The 16,987-nt window shown below is 41.8% G+C and overlaps 1 long non-coding RNA gene across 1 annotated transcript; it reads right to left on the bottom strand.

Moving 5' to 3' along the window:
- Positions 1–5,752: 5,752 nt before the first annotated feature.
- LOC309837102 lies at positions 5,753–15,817 on the bottom strand. Its single transcript, XR_014298214.1, has 3 exons — positions 15,602–15,817; positions 13,988–14,114; positions 5,753–5,809 (listed from the first exon to the last, which is right to left on the bottom strand). It is a non-coding gene; the product is annotated as an uncharacterized lncRNA (long non-coding RNA).
- Between the last annotated feature and the right edge of the window lie 1,170 nt (positions 15,818–16,987).

Raw genomic sequence — 16,987 nt, 5'->3', positions numbered from 1 at the left:
ATGTGTTAAATAAGTGATTTGGGGCTTAAACAATAAATAGAATAAAGGTATACATTTTCAAAGCTAGAAGTAAAGAAAATTGAATTACAAATAACTAATAAATAGAGGGTTAAAAATTTTTTAAAGGCCAAGATAAAGAACAAAGGGCAAGGTAAGAAATACACAAAATAAAAGGATATATTTCAACCCAAATATATCAACAATTACATTAAATGGCTTGAAATAAATATTCAAAGTAGCTGTCAGTACTTTTGGATGACCCTAAACTTCCTTAACAAGGGATTTAATTTTCATCAAGTGAAGTTCGAGGGCAAGTTTTGAATTTCTATTCAAAGAATAGCTAATGTTCCCTGGCAGGCTCAAACACATACAGCTACAGATATTACAGATAGACACCACCACCACACAAGTCTTCCTATCCAGCCTCATCTAACCCTGGCAGGCCCAAGGAAAGCAAGGCCACACAAAACTCATCTACCCAAATAACTGTCAGGGAGCAGTCCTGCCTATTTTATGTCCCAGGTATTGGAAACTGTGGCTGCAGTTACTCAACATAGCTGACAGCTGATTCAGAAATCTAAGAAAACAAGGTAAGCCTCTCGGGCCCACAAATGCAATGGATCGCTCTTGAGGACTGAAGGGAAAAAAATCATTCTCTGGGACTCACCCCATCATCTCAATTATGCACACGTCCTGCCAACTCTGCCTCCTAATGTGTCCCAGGTCATCCTGTCCTCACCATCTCCAATGCCACCATCCTGGGCTGGTCCATCATCAAAGGGCTCCCAACTACACAAAGGATTCTGTCCTCTCTCCTACATCAGTTCTTCCCTCCTAAGTTCACTCTCCACACAGAAGCCAGAGAGATTTAGAAACAAATAGATGATCACAGTGTCTTGCTACACCCCTTCTTCAGCCTCCCAGAGTAATAGGAACAAAATCCAAAGCATATCACCATAAAGAAGTGATCAAAGGAAACACTGCCAATACTGGGAAAACAGACATCTTGTTTCCTGATATGGTACACTGAAAAGGACAAGGCAGCACTTTTGTATTATCTTGGATGGGAGCAAAACAGCAACAATAAAAACAATAAACCACATAATCTGAATCTATTTATAAGGATATCTTACTGTATACCAAGTGAGGGAAATTTTACAAATTGTCATGTATTGTATAAAAGATACCAAGGGAAAACAACTTGAAGGAAATCAGAGAGATTGTGTCAGAATGGACATTAAAGAGTGGTGAGAAATAAATGTAATTTGTGCGACTTTATATGGTTCTGGACTGAAAAGACTAGATATAAAGGACAAAAATAGGATGCTTGAGATCAGTAGGATGGCAGTTCACTGCCTTACACTGGTATTCCCTAATATGCCAGAGGTCCTCTCTAATACAGAAAAGAAAATGAACATGTAAAAATTGGAAAAGAGGAAAGCAAGCTGTCCTTAACACAGTATTTCCACAACTGTCCACCTTCACTAAAGTCCTACTCTGGACACTCTATTTACTCTTTCAACCCATCCCAAACCCCCGTTTTTCCTCAACTGTAACTTGCTCTTTTTCTCCCTTTTATAGGAACATCTCATTCTAATATTCCATGAAATCTAATTACCTAGGTGCAGTTTCCATCAACTACAATATTGCTTCCATAAGAACTGACTCCTTTTTATGTCTTGGACATGAATATATCCCATTTACTAGAATATGCCTTACTCACAAGATTGCTGCTATATTTCTTGAGACACTGAACACATATGACAATACACGTGTGTTCTTCATTTGCATCACTTCGGATAGTTTTTCTAACTCCATTATGTCTTCTGTCCATTTCACGATTGCTTTGCACAGTATTGTCATTGTAACAATCTTAAGTCTTCCAATGCAAGAGCACAGGATATCTTTCCATTTCTTTATCTTCAATCTTCATCAATGTTTTATAGTTTATTGAATATATGTCTTTCAAGCCCTCAGTTAATTTGCTACTAGGTATTTTATTCTTTCTGATGCAATCTGAAGCAATTTTATTTTTTTACTTTTTCTGATAGTTCATTATTAGTGTATAGAAATGCAACAGATGTCTGTATATTTGTACTATATCCTATAGCTTTACTGAATTCTTTAATTAGTTCTAAAAGTTTTGAGGTGGACACTAGGGTTTTCTATATAAAGTATCATGTTATCTGAAAATACTGTTTTACCTCTTACCTTCCAATTTGGATGCTTTTGCTTGTCTGATTGCTGGGGCTAGGACTTCCAATACTATGTGAGATAGAAGTTTTGGGAGTGGGCATCCTTCTTTTCTTCCTGAATTTAGGAAAAAGCCTTTCAGCTTTCCACCAGTATGATGTTTGCTGTGGGTTTGTCATAAATGGCCTTTATTGAGATATGTTCCCTCTATACCCACCTGTATGGGTTTTCATCATGAATGGATGCTGAATTTTGTCAAATGCTTCTTCTCTGTCTACTGAGATGATCATGTTATTTTTCATCCTTCCTTCTGTTAATGTGGCATTCTATATTGATTAGTCTTCTCTCTCCTGGGACTGAGTCACATCCACATCCCAAGGTAGAGTCTGTTCCTCGAATTTGGCTGCCCCACATCCACTGAAAACCTGTGGTATGGAGTTAGCAGGACCAGATCATTATTGGGTACATAAGTTGGATCATTCATAGGAAAGCCATCAATATTTGTTCCCAGTGAAACGACAGTCCTGTCAAGTCACATGTGGGGAGGAGGGGGTGTCCTAAGCAGGCCTCTTTGTGTCTGTGTGGGGGTGACAAGAGGGTGTCCGAATGGACAAAGTGTTCTTTGAGTCCCCAAAGCAGGGTAGGGAGTGAAAGAGGAGTGCTGTGACGAGACTCCTCATGGCCTGAACCAGTCAACCTAGCACTGTATCCTAAATCCCTGTCCATTGCTGGGAGTTCACAAGCAGATGACACCCCTTCTCTCACCCTGAGTTTCTGCTCTAGAAATTGTCCATCTGTTGCACGATGACTGCACCTGTTCCTCCCATTCTGTTACCATGTCAAACTCCTCCAAACCCCAGTGGCATCCTTATCGGCTGCATTCATAGGGCGTTTTCTCCACGGTGAACTCTCTGATGATGAATTAAGCTGCACTTTTGGATAAAAGATTTACCACATTCTTTGCACTCATGAGGCCTTTCTCCAGTATGGATTTTCCTATGGGTACTGAGGATTTGTCTTTGGCTAAAAGATTTTCCACATTCACTGCACTCATAAGGCCTTTCTCCAGTATGAACACTCTGATGATTTCGGAGGCCAGACCTAGAAGTAAAAGATTTCCTACATTCCATACACTCATAAGGCCTTTCTCCTGTGTGAACTCTCTGATGATTTTGGAGGCCAGATCTCGCAGTAAAAGATTTCCCACATTCCTTACACTCATAAGGCCTTTCTCCCGTGTGAATTCTCTGATGATTTTGGAGGCCAGCTCTCGCAGTGAAAGATTTCCCACATTCATTACACTCATAAGGCCTTTCTCCTGTGTGAACTCTCTGATGTTTAATAAGGCCAGAAATAACAATAAACAATTTCCCACATTCACTGCACTCATAAGGTCTTTCTCCAGTATGAACTCTCTGATGATTTCGGAGGCCAGACCTAGCAGTAAACGATTTCCCACATTGGCTGCACTCATAAGGCCTTTCTCCTGTGTGAACTCTCTGGTGTATAAGAAGTTGACATCTATGAATAAAGGACTTCCCACATTCACTGCACACATAAGGCCTTTCTCCTGTGTGAACTCTCTGGTGTATAAGAAGTTGACATCTATGAATAAAAGATTTCCCACATTCACTGCACACATAAGGCCTTTCTCCTGTGTGAACTCTCTGGTGTATAAGAAGTTGACATCTATGGATAAAGGATTTTCCACATTGGCTGCACTCATAAGGCCTTTCTCCAGTATGAATTCTCTGATGATTTTGGAGGCCAGACCTAGCTGTAAAAGATTTCCCACATTGGCTGCACTCATAAGGCCTTTCTCCTGTGTGAACTCTCTGGTGTATAAGAAGTTGACATCTATGAATAAAGGATTTCCCACATTCACTGCACTCATAAGGCCTTTCTCCTGTGTGAACTCTCTGGTGTATAAGAAGGTGACATCTATGAATAAAGGATTTTCCACATTCACTGCACTCATAAGGCCTTTCTCCTGTGTGAACTCTCTGATGATTTTGGAGGGCAGACCTAGCTGTAAAAGATTTCCCGCATTCATTGCACTCATAAGGTCTTTCTCCTGTGTGAACTCTCTGGTGTATAAGAAGTTGACATCTATGAATAAAGGATTTCCCACATTGGCTGCATTCATAAGGTCTTTCTCCAGTATGAATTCTCTGATGATTTTGGAGGCCAGACCTAGCTGTAAAAGATTTCCCACATTGGCTGCACTCATAAGGCCTTTCCCCTGTGTGAACTCTCTGGTGTATAAGAAGTTGACATCTATGGATAAAGGATTTCCCACATTGGCTGCACTCATAAGGCCTCTCTCCAGTATGAATTCTCTGATGATTTTGGAGGGCAGACCTAGCTGTAAAAGATTTCCCACATTCACTGCACTCATAAGGTCTTTCTCCTGTGTGAACTCTCTGGTGTATAAGAAGTTGACATCTATGGATAAAGGATTTCTCACATTGGCTGCACTCATAAGGCCTCTCTCCAGTATGAATTCTCTGATGATTTTGCAGGACAGACCTAACTGTAAAAGATTTCCCACATTCATTGCACTCATAAGGCCTTTCTCCTGTGTGAACTCTCTGGTGTATAAGAAGTTGACATCTATGAATAAAGGATTTCCCACATTCACTGCACTCATAAGGCCTTTCTCCTGTGTGAACTCTCTGGTGTATAAAAAGTTGACATCTATGGATAAAGGATTTCCCACATTCACTGCACTCATAAGGCCTTTCTCCAGTATGAACTCTCTTATGTTGAAGGAAATTGGACTTTTTGCTAAAAGATTTTCCACATTCACTGCATTCATAATGCTTTTCTCCAGTGTGAACTCTCAGATGTTGAATGAAGCTGGACCTTTGGAGAAAAGATTTAGCACATTTCTTGCATGCATAAGGCTTCTCTCCAGTGTGGATCTTCCTATGCACACTGAGGTGGTGGCTTCGGCTAAAGGATTTTCCACATTCGCTGCACTCATAAGGCTTTTCTCCAGTGTGAACTCTCTGGTGCTGCATAAGATTACAACTTTGGGTGCAGGCTTTCCCACATTTGCTGCACTCACAAAACGCTTCACTAGTGATGACTCTCTCATACATATCTGTGTGGCTGGAGGATTTTCTGCCTTCTCCCCAGCTCCGATGAATTGTTCCACTGTGAAAAACAGCTTCACACTCATGACTGTTGTTTTGTTCCTTCCTGATATTAGTGGCCTGTTGCTGAAGTCCCATGTTGGCTGCTAATTTCTTCCCAATTTCACTGTACACAGAGAGATTCCCTGATGCGTAGACTGTGAAGCTCTTCAGAAATGCAAGTCTCCTCACATCACATCGGAAGGGTTTCTCTCTAATGTGCTGCTTCCGGTGCTGTTGAAGGTTTGCAGTGAAATAGAACTGTTTCCCACATGCCCCACATGTGTATGCTTTCTGGCCCCTATTTGCTCCCTGCTCTTCAGCCAAGTGCAAAATGTCTCTCAAGACTGGGACGCACATCTTACAGGGCTGGGCCTTCTCAGGAGATGAACCTGCCCTGGGGGTCCTAATCTGTGATATTCCCTCCACACATATGTTCTCTTCAGAAGGTGTCTCTTCATCGACTCCACGCCAAGAACCTGAAAACAAAGACGTGATGGTGAAATTCATGTTGATGTTGGATGGGGGTGACACCATCACAACTGTATGTCTGACACATGAAAGAACCAATCCATGGGACTGTGTTCAGTAAATGGAGTTGGGGTCAAATTGAGGATGCAGCTGTTCTGCATTATTGGGACTTAAGGTCACAGAATTGATGCAGCCTCACCAAGCACAGGACATAAGGACTGGATGTGGTCCAAGGGTGAAAGGCATGTTCTACAGTTCACTCTTCTGTCAATGGCTTTCACTAGGACCACATCTGCTGCTGATCTGTGATACTGTGCACAAGTATAAGCCCATGCACCAGAAAATCTTACTGAAACAGTAGCTGGTATTCATGGAACATTAAAGTATACCTGCCTAATGCCATTCAAATATACCTGCACAATGTCATAAAGTACTATAGAGAAAACAATGTGAAGACTACATGAGAGAAGTGGCTTAGAGAGGTGGTAGGGAATAAATCCCAGGCTGCAGTCAGAATAAAAATGAGTCGTCGTAGAAATGACAAGTTGGCAGAGTACCAAGAATGGAGAAAAGACAAAAGAAGTGATTTGGGGCCACTGGCAATGGGGCTAAAACACTAATCACACAAGGTATGTTCCTGATATGACTTAAAACACAGACCTGATATCAAGCCCTCTGCCAGCTGCCATTCATCTTGGCCAGACTACCTGTGAGCTCTTTTTGCTGAGACCAGAGTCATGTCCATCCCATGAAGCCCCAAGGACTCTCCATCCCCAGTTGAACAACTACATGGGACACATATGACACAAAGCCTAATGGAATGTCAGGATGGGTGAGTGGCAAATACGAACCCAGAGGAACTAAGCACACAACAGACAAAGGAATGATATTTAAATACTACAAACAGAAATGTCAGTGGAGCCAGAGGGAAGGATGTACAGTGGATGGAGTACAAAATGCTAGGAAACAAAATGTAAACAAAATGTTAGGTGTTTTTCTCCCCACCTGTAAAACAGGGGATGGGTTAGGAATCCATCTCCCTACCTGAAAAACACTGGATGGAGTAATAGGTGTTAGGAATCCACTCCCAACCTGAACAACAGTGGATGGAGTACAAGGTGTTATGAATCCGTCACCCCACCTGATTTTAAGGCCAGTGTCTCTTTTCCCGCTCTTCATTTTTCTGGTTTTTCACTTTTGGAGAGTGAGATATTTAAGGACTAAGACATTCAAAATCAGCCACTTATATAGAGGAACTTCAAAAGTCATAGTGCACCCCCAAGAAATGCACAGTGAAAACCCCTTAAGTTTACAGCTCATGTTGATGTCCAGGAAAGAATCACCTGAAAACATCAAAAACAAAGAGAAGCCCATACTAGCAAACACTTGTTAAAGTGAATACAGGATCTCCAGCATTACAATATTATAAGACACAAATGCTCAGTTTTCAATGACAAAAACTCACAAGACATACGAAGAAACAGGAACGTATGATGCAAAGGAAAATAACAAATCAACTGCAACTGTAACTTATAAACAGGTACACAAAAAATAGATGGCGAACTAACTAGAAAGACTTAAAAACTGACTAAAGGATGTTCAAATAACTAAAAAAAAAAATAAAAAAAAAAAAACCAAGTGTACAGAAAAAAAAGTGTTGCCTGAACAAAGTAGGAATAACAGTAAAGAGATAGAAAGTATAAGTATTGTAAAAATGGAAATTTGGAAACTGCAAAGTACAATTCCTAAAAAGAAACAGGTGTACAGAAAAAAAGTGTTGCCTGAACAAAGTAGGAATAACAATAAAGAGAAAGAAAGTATAAGTATTGCAAAAAAGGAAATTTGGGAACTGAAAAGTACAATTGCTGAAGTGAAAAGAAAACAAAACACTAGAGGGATTCAGAACAGAAAAACATAGCACACTTATGGATTGATATGAATAGGAACATCCCCAAATCTAAATAAACTCCAAGCAGAATAGACTGTGAGAGCCATACTGCAGCACATTATAATAAAACTGTTGAAATGCAGAGACAAAGAATCTTGAAATCAGCGAGAGAAGTGACTCATTCCAGACAAGGGATCCCCAAGAAGGTTATCAGCACATTTCTAATCAGAAATCTGGCCAGAAAGCAGTGGGTTGATATATTTAAATTGTTGAAGGAAAATAACGTGTCAACCAATAACCCTACATCAGGGAAACATCCTTCAAAAACTAAGGAAAATTAACATATTCCAATGTAAACAAAAGCTAAAGAAGTTCTTTAACACTAGACTTGTCTTGCAGCAAATGCTAAATGAATTCTTTCAGGTGGAAATGAAAAAAACACTAAACGGTAATTCAAAGTTATTTGAAGAAATGATGGTCTCTGATAAAGGTAAGTTCATAGAAAATTATAAAAGCTACTGTGATTGTAAGTTTATAACAGCACTTTTTCGTTTTCTACCTGATTGCAGAGAATAATGCATTTAAAGAAACCATAGTCTCAACTTAAACACACCACATACAAGTATGTAATTTTGTAAAATCAATACTAGAAAATAGTGGGGACAGAGCACTACAGAAGCAGAAATGTTTTTGTAATGTTATTGATGGTAAGCTGGTGTAAATTAAAATTAGTATGCTGGTAGGTTTAGGATATAAAATGTAATCCCCATGGTAACTACAAATAATCATATAATGTACACAAAGGAAATGAAAAGACAATTAAAACATATCACTAAACAAATTTAATACAAAAAGATTAAATATCAAAAATTAAGGAACAACAAGCTCTAAGGCATACAGAAAACAAAGAGCAAAATGACAAAAAATACCTCTTATCAGTAATTGCTCTAAATGTAAATGGATTAAACACTCAAAGCAAAAGACAGACTGACAGATTTTTTAAAATGATCCAACTGTATGCTGTTGACAAAAGTCAATTAAATTGAAAATGAAAGGTTAGAAAAAGATATTTCATGCAAATAGTAACCAAAAGAACACAGGGGTGGCTATTATTCATATCAAACAATAAAGAAGTCTAGGGACTTCCCTGGTGGTGCAGTGGTTGGGAATCTGCCTGCCAATGTAGGGGACATAGGTTCAATCCCTTGTCTGGGAAGATCCCACATGCCGTGGAGCAACTAAGTGCATGTATCACAACTACTGAGCCCACGTGCCATAACTACTCAAGCCCACACGTCTAGAGCCTGTGCTCTGCAATGATAAGCCACTACAATGAAAAGCCTGCATGCCGCAATGAAGACCCAACACAGCCAAAAATAAATACATAAAATAAATAAATTTTTTAAAAGGGCTTTCCTGGTGGCACAGTGGTTGAGAGTCCACCTGCCGATGCAGGGGACATGGGTTCATGCCCCGGTCCGGGAAGATTCCACATGCTGTGGAGCAGCTGGGCCCATGAGCCATGGCCGCTAAGCCTGCATGTCTGGAGCCTGTGCTCCACAATGGGAGAGGCCACAACAGTGAGAGGCCTGCATACCGCAAAAAAAAAAACACAAAAAAAGACCCAACGCAGCCAAACATAAATAAAAAAATTAAAATAAGTATATATATTTACACACCTCATAATAGATAATCAAAAGATATAAAGCAAAACCTGACAGAACTGAAAAGAGAAACAGTTCTACTATAGTATGGGGACACTTCAATGCTCTGCTCTCAGCAATAGACAGGAACAATAGTTTAAATTAGATAAAGATCATACAAACTGTCCTCTCCAACTGAAACAGATTGAAGATAGAGATCAATCACATATGGAAAACAAATATCCACAAATTTCTGGAAATTAAACAACATGCTTTGAAACAACCAATAGGTCCATGAAAAAAAACTCACACAGGAAACTAGAAAATACTTAAGAGACTAAAGAAAACAATAATATAACATACTAAAACTTATAAGATGCCACAAAAGCAGTACTAAGGAGAAAATTTACATCTATAAATGCTTACATATAAACAAAGAAATATCATCAATCAACAACGTACCTTTACAACTTGAGGAACTACAAAACAAACTAAACAAAGCCTTCTAAAAAGAGAAATGAAGATTAGAAAAACAAAATAGCCAGAACATTCTGTTTTTAACAAAGTCTGCCCTCAGTAGAAACTACTTAGCCAGAACCAAACCTACTGTCATTTTATCAGAGCCTAACTTACCTGGGAAAGAGGAAATACCCAACTACAGCCCCCAATACCCATCCTGTCCCAACTAAGGGAGGGAAAATTAAATTGAAAAGAAGTTGTGAAGTTCAGGATCCAGACACACAGGCTCATTAAAAGATTGAAAATTAAATATAATATGAATGCTAACAGCAACATGCATGCTTCCGCTCTCCACATCTTACCAACACACCAATAAAGGTCTATCTACAATGGTTCCTTTTAGGGAATACATCATGCCAGTTACAAAGAAAAAAATTACAGGACCAACTAAAAGGCCTAAAAACAAATTTTGAAAAGGCAAAGGAAGCTTCAAAACTAGAATCAGATATCACAGGGAGGGACTTCTCTAGGGATCCAGTGGTTAAGTCTCCACAGTTCCACTGTAAGGGGCACTGGTTCGATCCCTGGTAATGGAACTAAGATCTTGCATGCTGGGAAGGGAAGGGAGGGGAGGGGAGGAGAGGAAGAAAGGAGGGAGGGAGGGAGGGAGGGATATCACAGGGCCGTTGGAATGATCAAATTGGTAATGTAAAACAATTATGATTAATACGCTAATTAATGCCTGCTAATGGATAAAGCAGACAGCATACAAGACAAGAAAGGCAATGAAAGCAGAGATGAAAATTCTAATAAAGAACCAAAAGGAAATGCTAGAGATCAAAAAGAAGAGAAGAGGAATGAAGAATGAATAGGATGGGCTTATTAAGACTGGACACAACTCAGGAAAGAATCTCTCAGCTTGAGGTTCCTGCAGTAGAAACTTCTAAAACTGAAAAACAAAGAGAAAAAGGACTAAAAAAAAAGAATATCTAAAAACTGTATAACATCTGCAAATGCTTTAACATACATATATAGAAACATCAAAAGAAAAAAAGAATAAGGAATAGAAAAAATATTTGAAGCAATAATCATGGAGAATTTCCACCAAATTAATGTCAGACACCAACCCACAGATCCAGGAAGCTCAGAGAACATCAAGCAGGTTTAATGCCAAAAAACTACACCTAAGCTGGGGCTTCCCTGGTGGCACAGTGATTAAGAACCCACCTGCCTATGCAGGGGACACAGGTTCAAGCCCTGGTCCAGGAAGATCCCACATGCTGTGGAGCAACTAAGCCTGTGTACCACAACTACTGAGCCTGCACTCTAGAGCCCACAAGCCACAACTACTGAACCCACATGTCACAACTACTGAAGCCTGTGAACCTACAGCCCACGCTCCACAAGAGAAGCCATGACAATGAGAAGCCCGCACACCGCAATGAAGAGTAGCCCCCGCTCACCGCAACTAGAGGGAGCCTGCACACAGAAATGAAGACCCAACACAGCCATAAGTAAATAAATAAATAAATTTATTTTAAAAAACAACAACAACAAAACTACACCTAAGCATATCACATTCAAATACAGAAGAAAAAAAATATCCCAAAAGAAACCAGAGGAATAAACACTTTAGTCATGGGGAAGCAACAAAAAGAATAACATCTGAATTTTCAGAAATCATGCAAACAAGAGAAAGGAGTGAAACATTTAAAACTTGGCGGGGGTGGGGTTGGGGGGTGGCCAATGTCAGCCTAGAATTCAGAATGCAATAAAATTACTCTTCAACAGTGATGGTGAAATAAACATGTTCTTAGATGCACAAAAATCATGGGAATTCATTTTTAAAAAGTTCTTTAGAGAGATGGAAAATAATAAAGATCAGAAATTTGGGTTTCAGAGAAAGGAAGAGCACTGTAGAATTTTAAAACTTTCACTGACATATAATTGATGTGAAACATTGTATTTGTTTAAGCTGTACAACATAATTTGATTTGTGTATATGTTGTGCAATGATTACAATAAGTTTAGTTAACACAATACAATTTTTTTCCTCTGATGAGAACTTTTAGGATTTACTCTCTTGGCAAATTTGAAATACAGCATACAGTAAAATTAACTATAATCACTAAGCTATGCATTACATCCCCAGGACTTATTCACGTTACAACTAGAAGTCTGTAGCTTCTGACACCATTCACGCATTTCATCTAACCCTGTTCACCCATCCCCTACTCCGGCAACCACTAATTTCTGTGCTGTCTCTGAGTTTGGGGTGTGTGTGTGTGTTTTTTTTTTTTCTTTAAAGATTCCAGGGACTTCCCCAGTTGTCCAGTGGTAAAGAATGCACCTTCCAATGCAGGGGATGCAGGTTCAATTCCCTGGTCGGGAAACTAAGATCTGACATTCTGCGGGAAAACTAAGCACACACGCCACAACTACTGAGCTCATGCGCCTCAACTAGAGACTGCGTGCCACAACTATAGACCCCACAAACCCTGGAGCCTGCGCACCACATCTAGAGAAGAGAAAAACCTGCACACCACAACTAGAGAGAAGCTTGCACCACAACGAAGAGCCTGAGCATCCCAACGAAAGGTCCCACATGCCTCGATGAAGATCCTGCATGCCGCAACTAAGACTCGTCGCAGCAAAAAGGAAAATATTCCCCATGTATGTGTAATTATGGAGTACAACTGACTCTTGAACAACATGGGTAAGAACTGCATGGGTCCACTTACACATGGTTATGTTTAATTAAATAAACACAGAACCACGTGATCAGTAGTTGAATGAATCCACAAATGCAAAACTTCAGAATCACAGGGCTGACTGTGAAACTTCATCATCTGCAGATTTCAGTATATGCAGGGGCTCCTGGAATCAATCCTCTCTGGAAACTGGCAAACAACTGTATTTGTCTTTCCCTGAACTAAGACTTATTTCACTTAGCATAATGCCCTCAAGGTCCATCCATGTTATTAAAGATGGTAGGATTTCTTTCTTTTTTAATGGTTGAACAATATTGAATAGTGTTCCACATACAGCACATTTGTTACCCATTCATCCATCAATGGACACTTAGGTTCTTTTCATGTCTCAGATAGTGTAAATAATGCTGCAAAAAACAGGGAGTACAGATATCTTGTTGTTTTTTTTAAATAAATTTATTTTTGGCTGCTTTGGGTCTTTGTTGCTGCACGTGGGCTTTCTCTGGTTGTGACGAGCAGGGGCTACTCTTTGTTGTGGTGCCTGGGCTTCTCATTGCAGTGGCTTCTCTTGTTGCAGAGCACGGGCTCTAGAGCACAGGCTCAGTAGTTGTGACACACGGGCTTAGTTGCTCCACAGCATGTGGGATCTTCCCAGACCAGGGCTCGAACCTGTGTCCCCTGCATTGGCAGGTGGATTCTTAACCACTGTGCCACCAGGGAAGTCCCCAGATATCTTTTTGATATGATTTCACACCCTTTGGATAAACACACAGAGGTGAAATTGCTGGATCATACTGTAGTTCCTTATTTAATATTTTAAGGACTTCCCTGTGGTGCAGTGGTTAAGAACCTGCCTGCCAATGCAGGGAACATGGGTTCGATCCCTGCACCGGGAAGATCCCACATGCCGTGGAGCAACTAAGCCCATGCACCGCAACTACTGATCCTGTGCTATAGAGCCTGCACGCTACAACTACTGAAGCTCACAGGCCTAGAACCCATGCTCTGCGATGAGAAGCCACTGCAATGAGAAGCCCATGCACCACAAAGAAGAGTAGCTCTCACTCGGCTCAACTAGAGAAAGCCCACATGCAAAGAAGACCCAATGTAACCATAAATAAATAGATAGATAGATAGACAGACAGATAAATAAATAAATACTGTCGGGTGCAGAAATGGAGCAAACTTTGGGTAGTATGGATCCGTACACTCACTTAGCCCAGGAGAGGGCAAGCAAGGACGGATCTCTAAAGCGGACTGCAACACTGATGAACCTGAATGGTCACCTGCAAGACTTTGGGGCTACAAGTTTCATGGCACTAAGGAGTAGGGATGAACTCTGCCTAGCCATTGTAACTGCAGCACATAACTTTAAGAAGAAAGCAGTGCCCATGGTCCAGATGTGAGAAGGACAGAACTACCCTTGGGGAAAAGGAGAAAGGCAGAGCCTATCTCAGAGGATTGGGATGGGTGTGAGGGCCTTACCCAGCATGCAGACAAGGGCAAAGTTCTCCAGCATGACATCAAGGTACAGGTGTATCTGAACCTCATCAAGAAGACACCATTCCTCGCAGGAGAAGTACACGGCCACATCCTCAAAGGTCACACTGCCCTGGTATAACAGGGACAAATATAACCATGAACAGTCTCATTCCTGAAAATCCACAGTCCATCTTCCCACACATTTCCCCTACCGCCCAACCAGATGGAGCCTCTCAAGACCTGGGGAAGAGAACCTCTCTCCTTTGATCTGAAACTCCCATTGCCTCCAGAATACACAGGCAGTCATTTCAAGTCTAACTCCAGTTCTTCCCTGTTTATTTCCATCAGAAAAAAGGAGACCTGCACTTACCTAAACAAGCTCAGCCTCACCTCAAAACACTGCCACAGGGACTTCCCTCGTGGTCCAGTGGTTAAAGCTACGAGTTTCCACTTCAGGGGGCACAGGTTCAATCCCTGGTGGGAGAACTAAGGATCCCGCATGTCGTGTGGTGGGGCCAAAAATAACATTAAAAAAACACTGCCGGGCTTCCCTGGTGGCGCAGTGGTTGAGAGTCCGCCTGCCGATGCAGGGGACACGGGTTCGTGCCCCGGTCCGGGAAGATCCCACATGCCCCCGAGCGGCTGCGCCCGTAAGCCATGGCCGCTGAGCCTGCGCGTCCGGAGCCTGTTGCTCCGCAATGGGAGAGGCCACAACAGTGAGAGGCCCGCGTACCGCAAAAAGAAAAAAAAAAAAAAATCACTGCCACATACTGGTACCTGTTCCAGGAGTAACCTTCCACACCTCATTTCATCAGTGGTGGGAAACTAGAACCCCCTCCACAAAAGCTGGCCTGCACTCAGAAAACCAAGCATGGGGTTCTCTAGGGTCTCCAAACCAAAGTGCTGGGAGAATGGCAGGTGAAGAACCCTAAGACACTTCAAATACACAGAATGTGTGCGTGGGGGGTGAGAACAAGTGAGGGACTGGGACAACCGCCACTTGCCCAAAGTGCTTCTCCAGCCCATGGAATCTGTGGGAAAAGGAAGGCGATGGAGAAAGTGACGTAAGCAGTGCTTCAGGGGCTCACACTTTCCCTGGACCTGTGCCCAATACAAGAGCCAGGTAAACTCTGGCTGAATCACTAACCTCTCCTCTGTGCCTCCATCCTCATTGCTCCTACTTACCAGTTGTGACCGTGAAAAAAGCCACAACTTCCCTCTGCCTCAGTGTCCTCATCATTCCCCTACACTCTGCTTTCCGTTGAACACTTTGGATTATTTTTAAAAGCCTAGCTCAGATTGTGCCCTTCCTTTATTCAAAACTCTCCACCGCTCCCAGGGCCCTAAGAAGAGAAACACAACCACTCATCTACCACTCCAGGTGCAGCCTGGCCTCAAACTGCGTTCCTCGCAGAAACAAGATGGACTCCGGGTTCCCGAATATTCCTGCTTCAGTTGTATCTCCAAGCCTCACTCAGACCACATTACAACGGTGGTCAGAAATAGGGACACCACCCCTGCAGGCCTCATTCTCCTGGACCAGACGCCTCTCACTCAGGAGTTTCGTATTTGGGTGGGTAAACGGGCAGGGGAGAACCCGGAGCCCGCAGCATTTACCTGAGCCGGGTCCGTCAGCGCAGCCGCCGCCATCGGAGCTCCTGGGAGGAGAGGAGTGGCGACAGTCGAGGGGTCCTGTCGGACTTTGTATCGATGCACCCCGCAGGCGGCGGTGTCCCCAACACTCAGGCCGTCCCTTTGCAGTGTGTACAAAGCCTCCTCCTGCGTCTTCTTGGCCCGTCACCTCGCTCCCATCACCGCACACTCCGACCTTCCGACTAGCTCCACGATCAAAATGGGCGCCACGAGGACGCCGGAAGTTCTTCTCCCGGAGGTTCGCCCTCCCGGAAATGCCCCCTTCCTGGATTTTCATTGGATGAACGTCGCTGCCTTAGCGCAAATTCTTCTGGGTAATGTAGTGCCAAGGACTCAGGGAATGTCACCCCGCACCTGAATCGCCGGGAAAAAGCCAAGCTGCACCACGGAAGCACTGGAAAATGACTTCTAGGGCGGGAAAGGGACTCCTATCTTCTTAAGGGAGCGGGGAAGGTTTGTTGTTCTTTTTCTAATTCTCATAGGTAGTAGTTTAGGGGCTCCAGTCTTCTTAAGGGGGAAGGGAACCTTTGTCGTTCTTCTTTTTCTAATTCTCATAGATAGTAGGTTAGGCTATTTATTTGAGTTGTCTCTTGTTCCTTGAGGCCTGCATTGCTATAGACTTCCCTCCTAGAATTGCTTTTGCTTCATCCCATAAATTTTGGAGTGTTGTGCTTCAGTTTACATTTGTCTTAAGATATTTGCTGCTTTCCCATTTGATCTCTTCACTGACCCATTTGTTTAGTAGCATGTTATTTAGACTCCACATATTTGTTCTTTTCCCGTTTTTCTTATTGTAGTTGATTTCTAGAGAGATCCCTGCTCGTCTTGTAGTTAGGATTCAGCGCTTTCATTGCCGTGGCAGTGTTCCATCCCTGTTCAGGGAACTGAGATCCCACAAGTCATGTTACAGGGCCCCCACAAAAAAATCATAATAATTACTGTAGTTGTGTTTTTGATGTCATATTTTACATCTTTGTGCTTATCCTGTTGTGTGTAGTTCTACTTCCGTCTACATTTTTTAAAAATCTACTTACCAGCTTATTTAAATGATCTTCATTCTTTACTATATATTTGCCTTCCCTAGTGGGATTTTCCCTTTCCTGAAGATTATTATTTATTTTCCATTTAGAGAAGACTCTTCAACATTTCTATTATGGTAGGATTAGTATTGATTAATTCTTTTGGGTTTTGCTGATCTGGGAAGTTCTTTATCTCTCCTTCTTTTCTAAATGATAATCTTGCTGGGTAGAGTATCCTAGGTTGCAGCTTTCTCCCTTTCAGCACTTTGAATATATCCTGCCATTCCCTTCTGGCCTGCAAAATGTCTGCAGAGAAAACAGCTGATAGCAT

Source organism: Grampus griseus (genome assembly GCF_964374135.1).
Source record: "Grampus griseus genome assembly, chromosome: 19".
In the NCBI taxonomy this organism is placed as follows: domain Eukaryota; kingdom Metazoa; phylum Chordata; class Mammalia; order Artiodactyla; family Delphinidae; genus Grampus; species Grampus griseus.
Note: the sequence above shows the minus strand (reverse complement) of the source record. Positions and strands in the feature narration are given on the sequence as shown.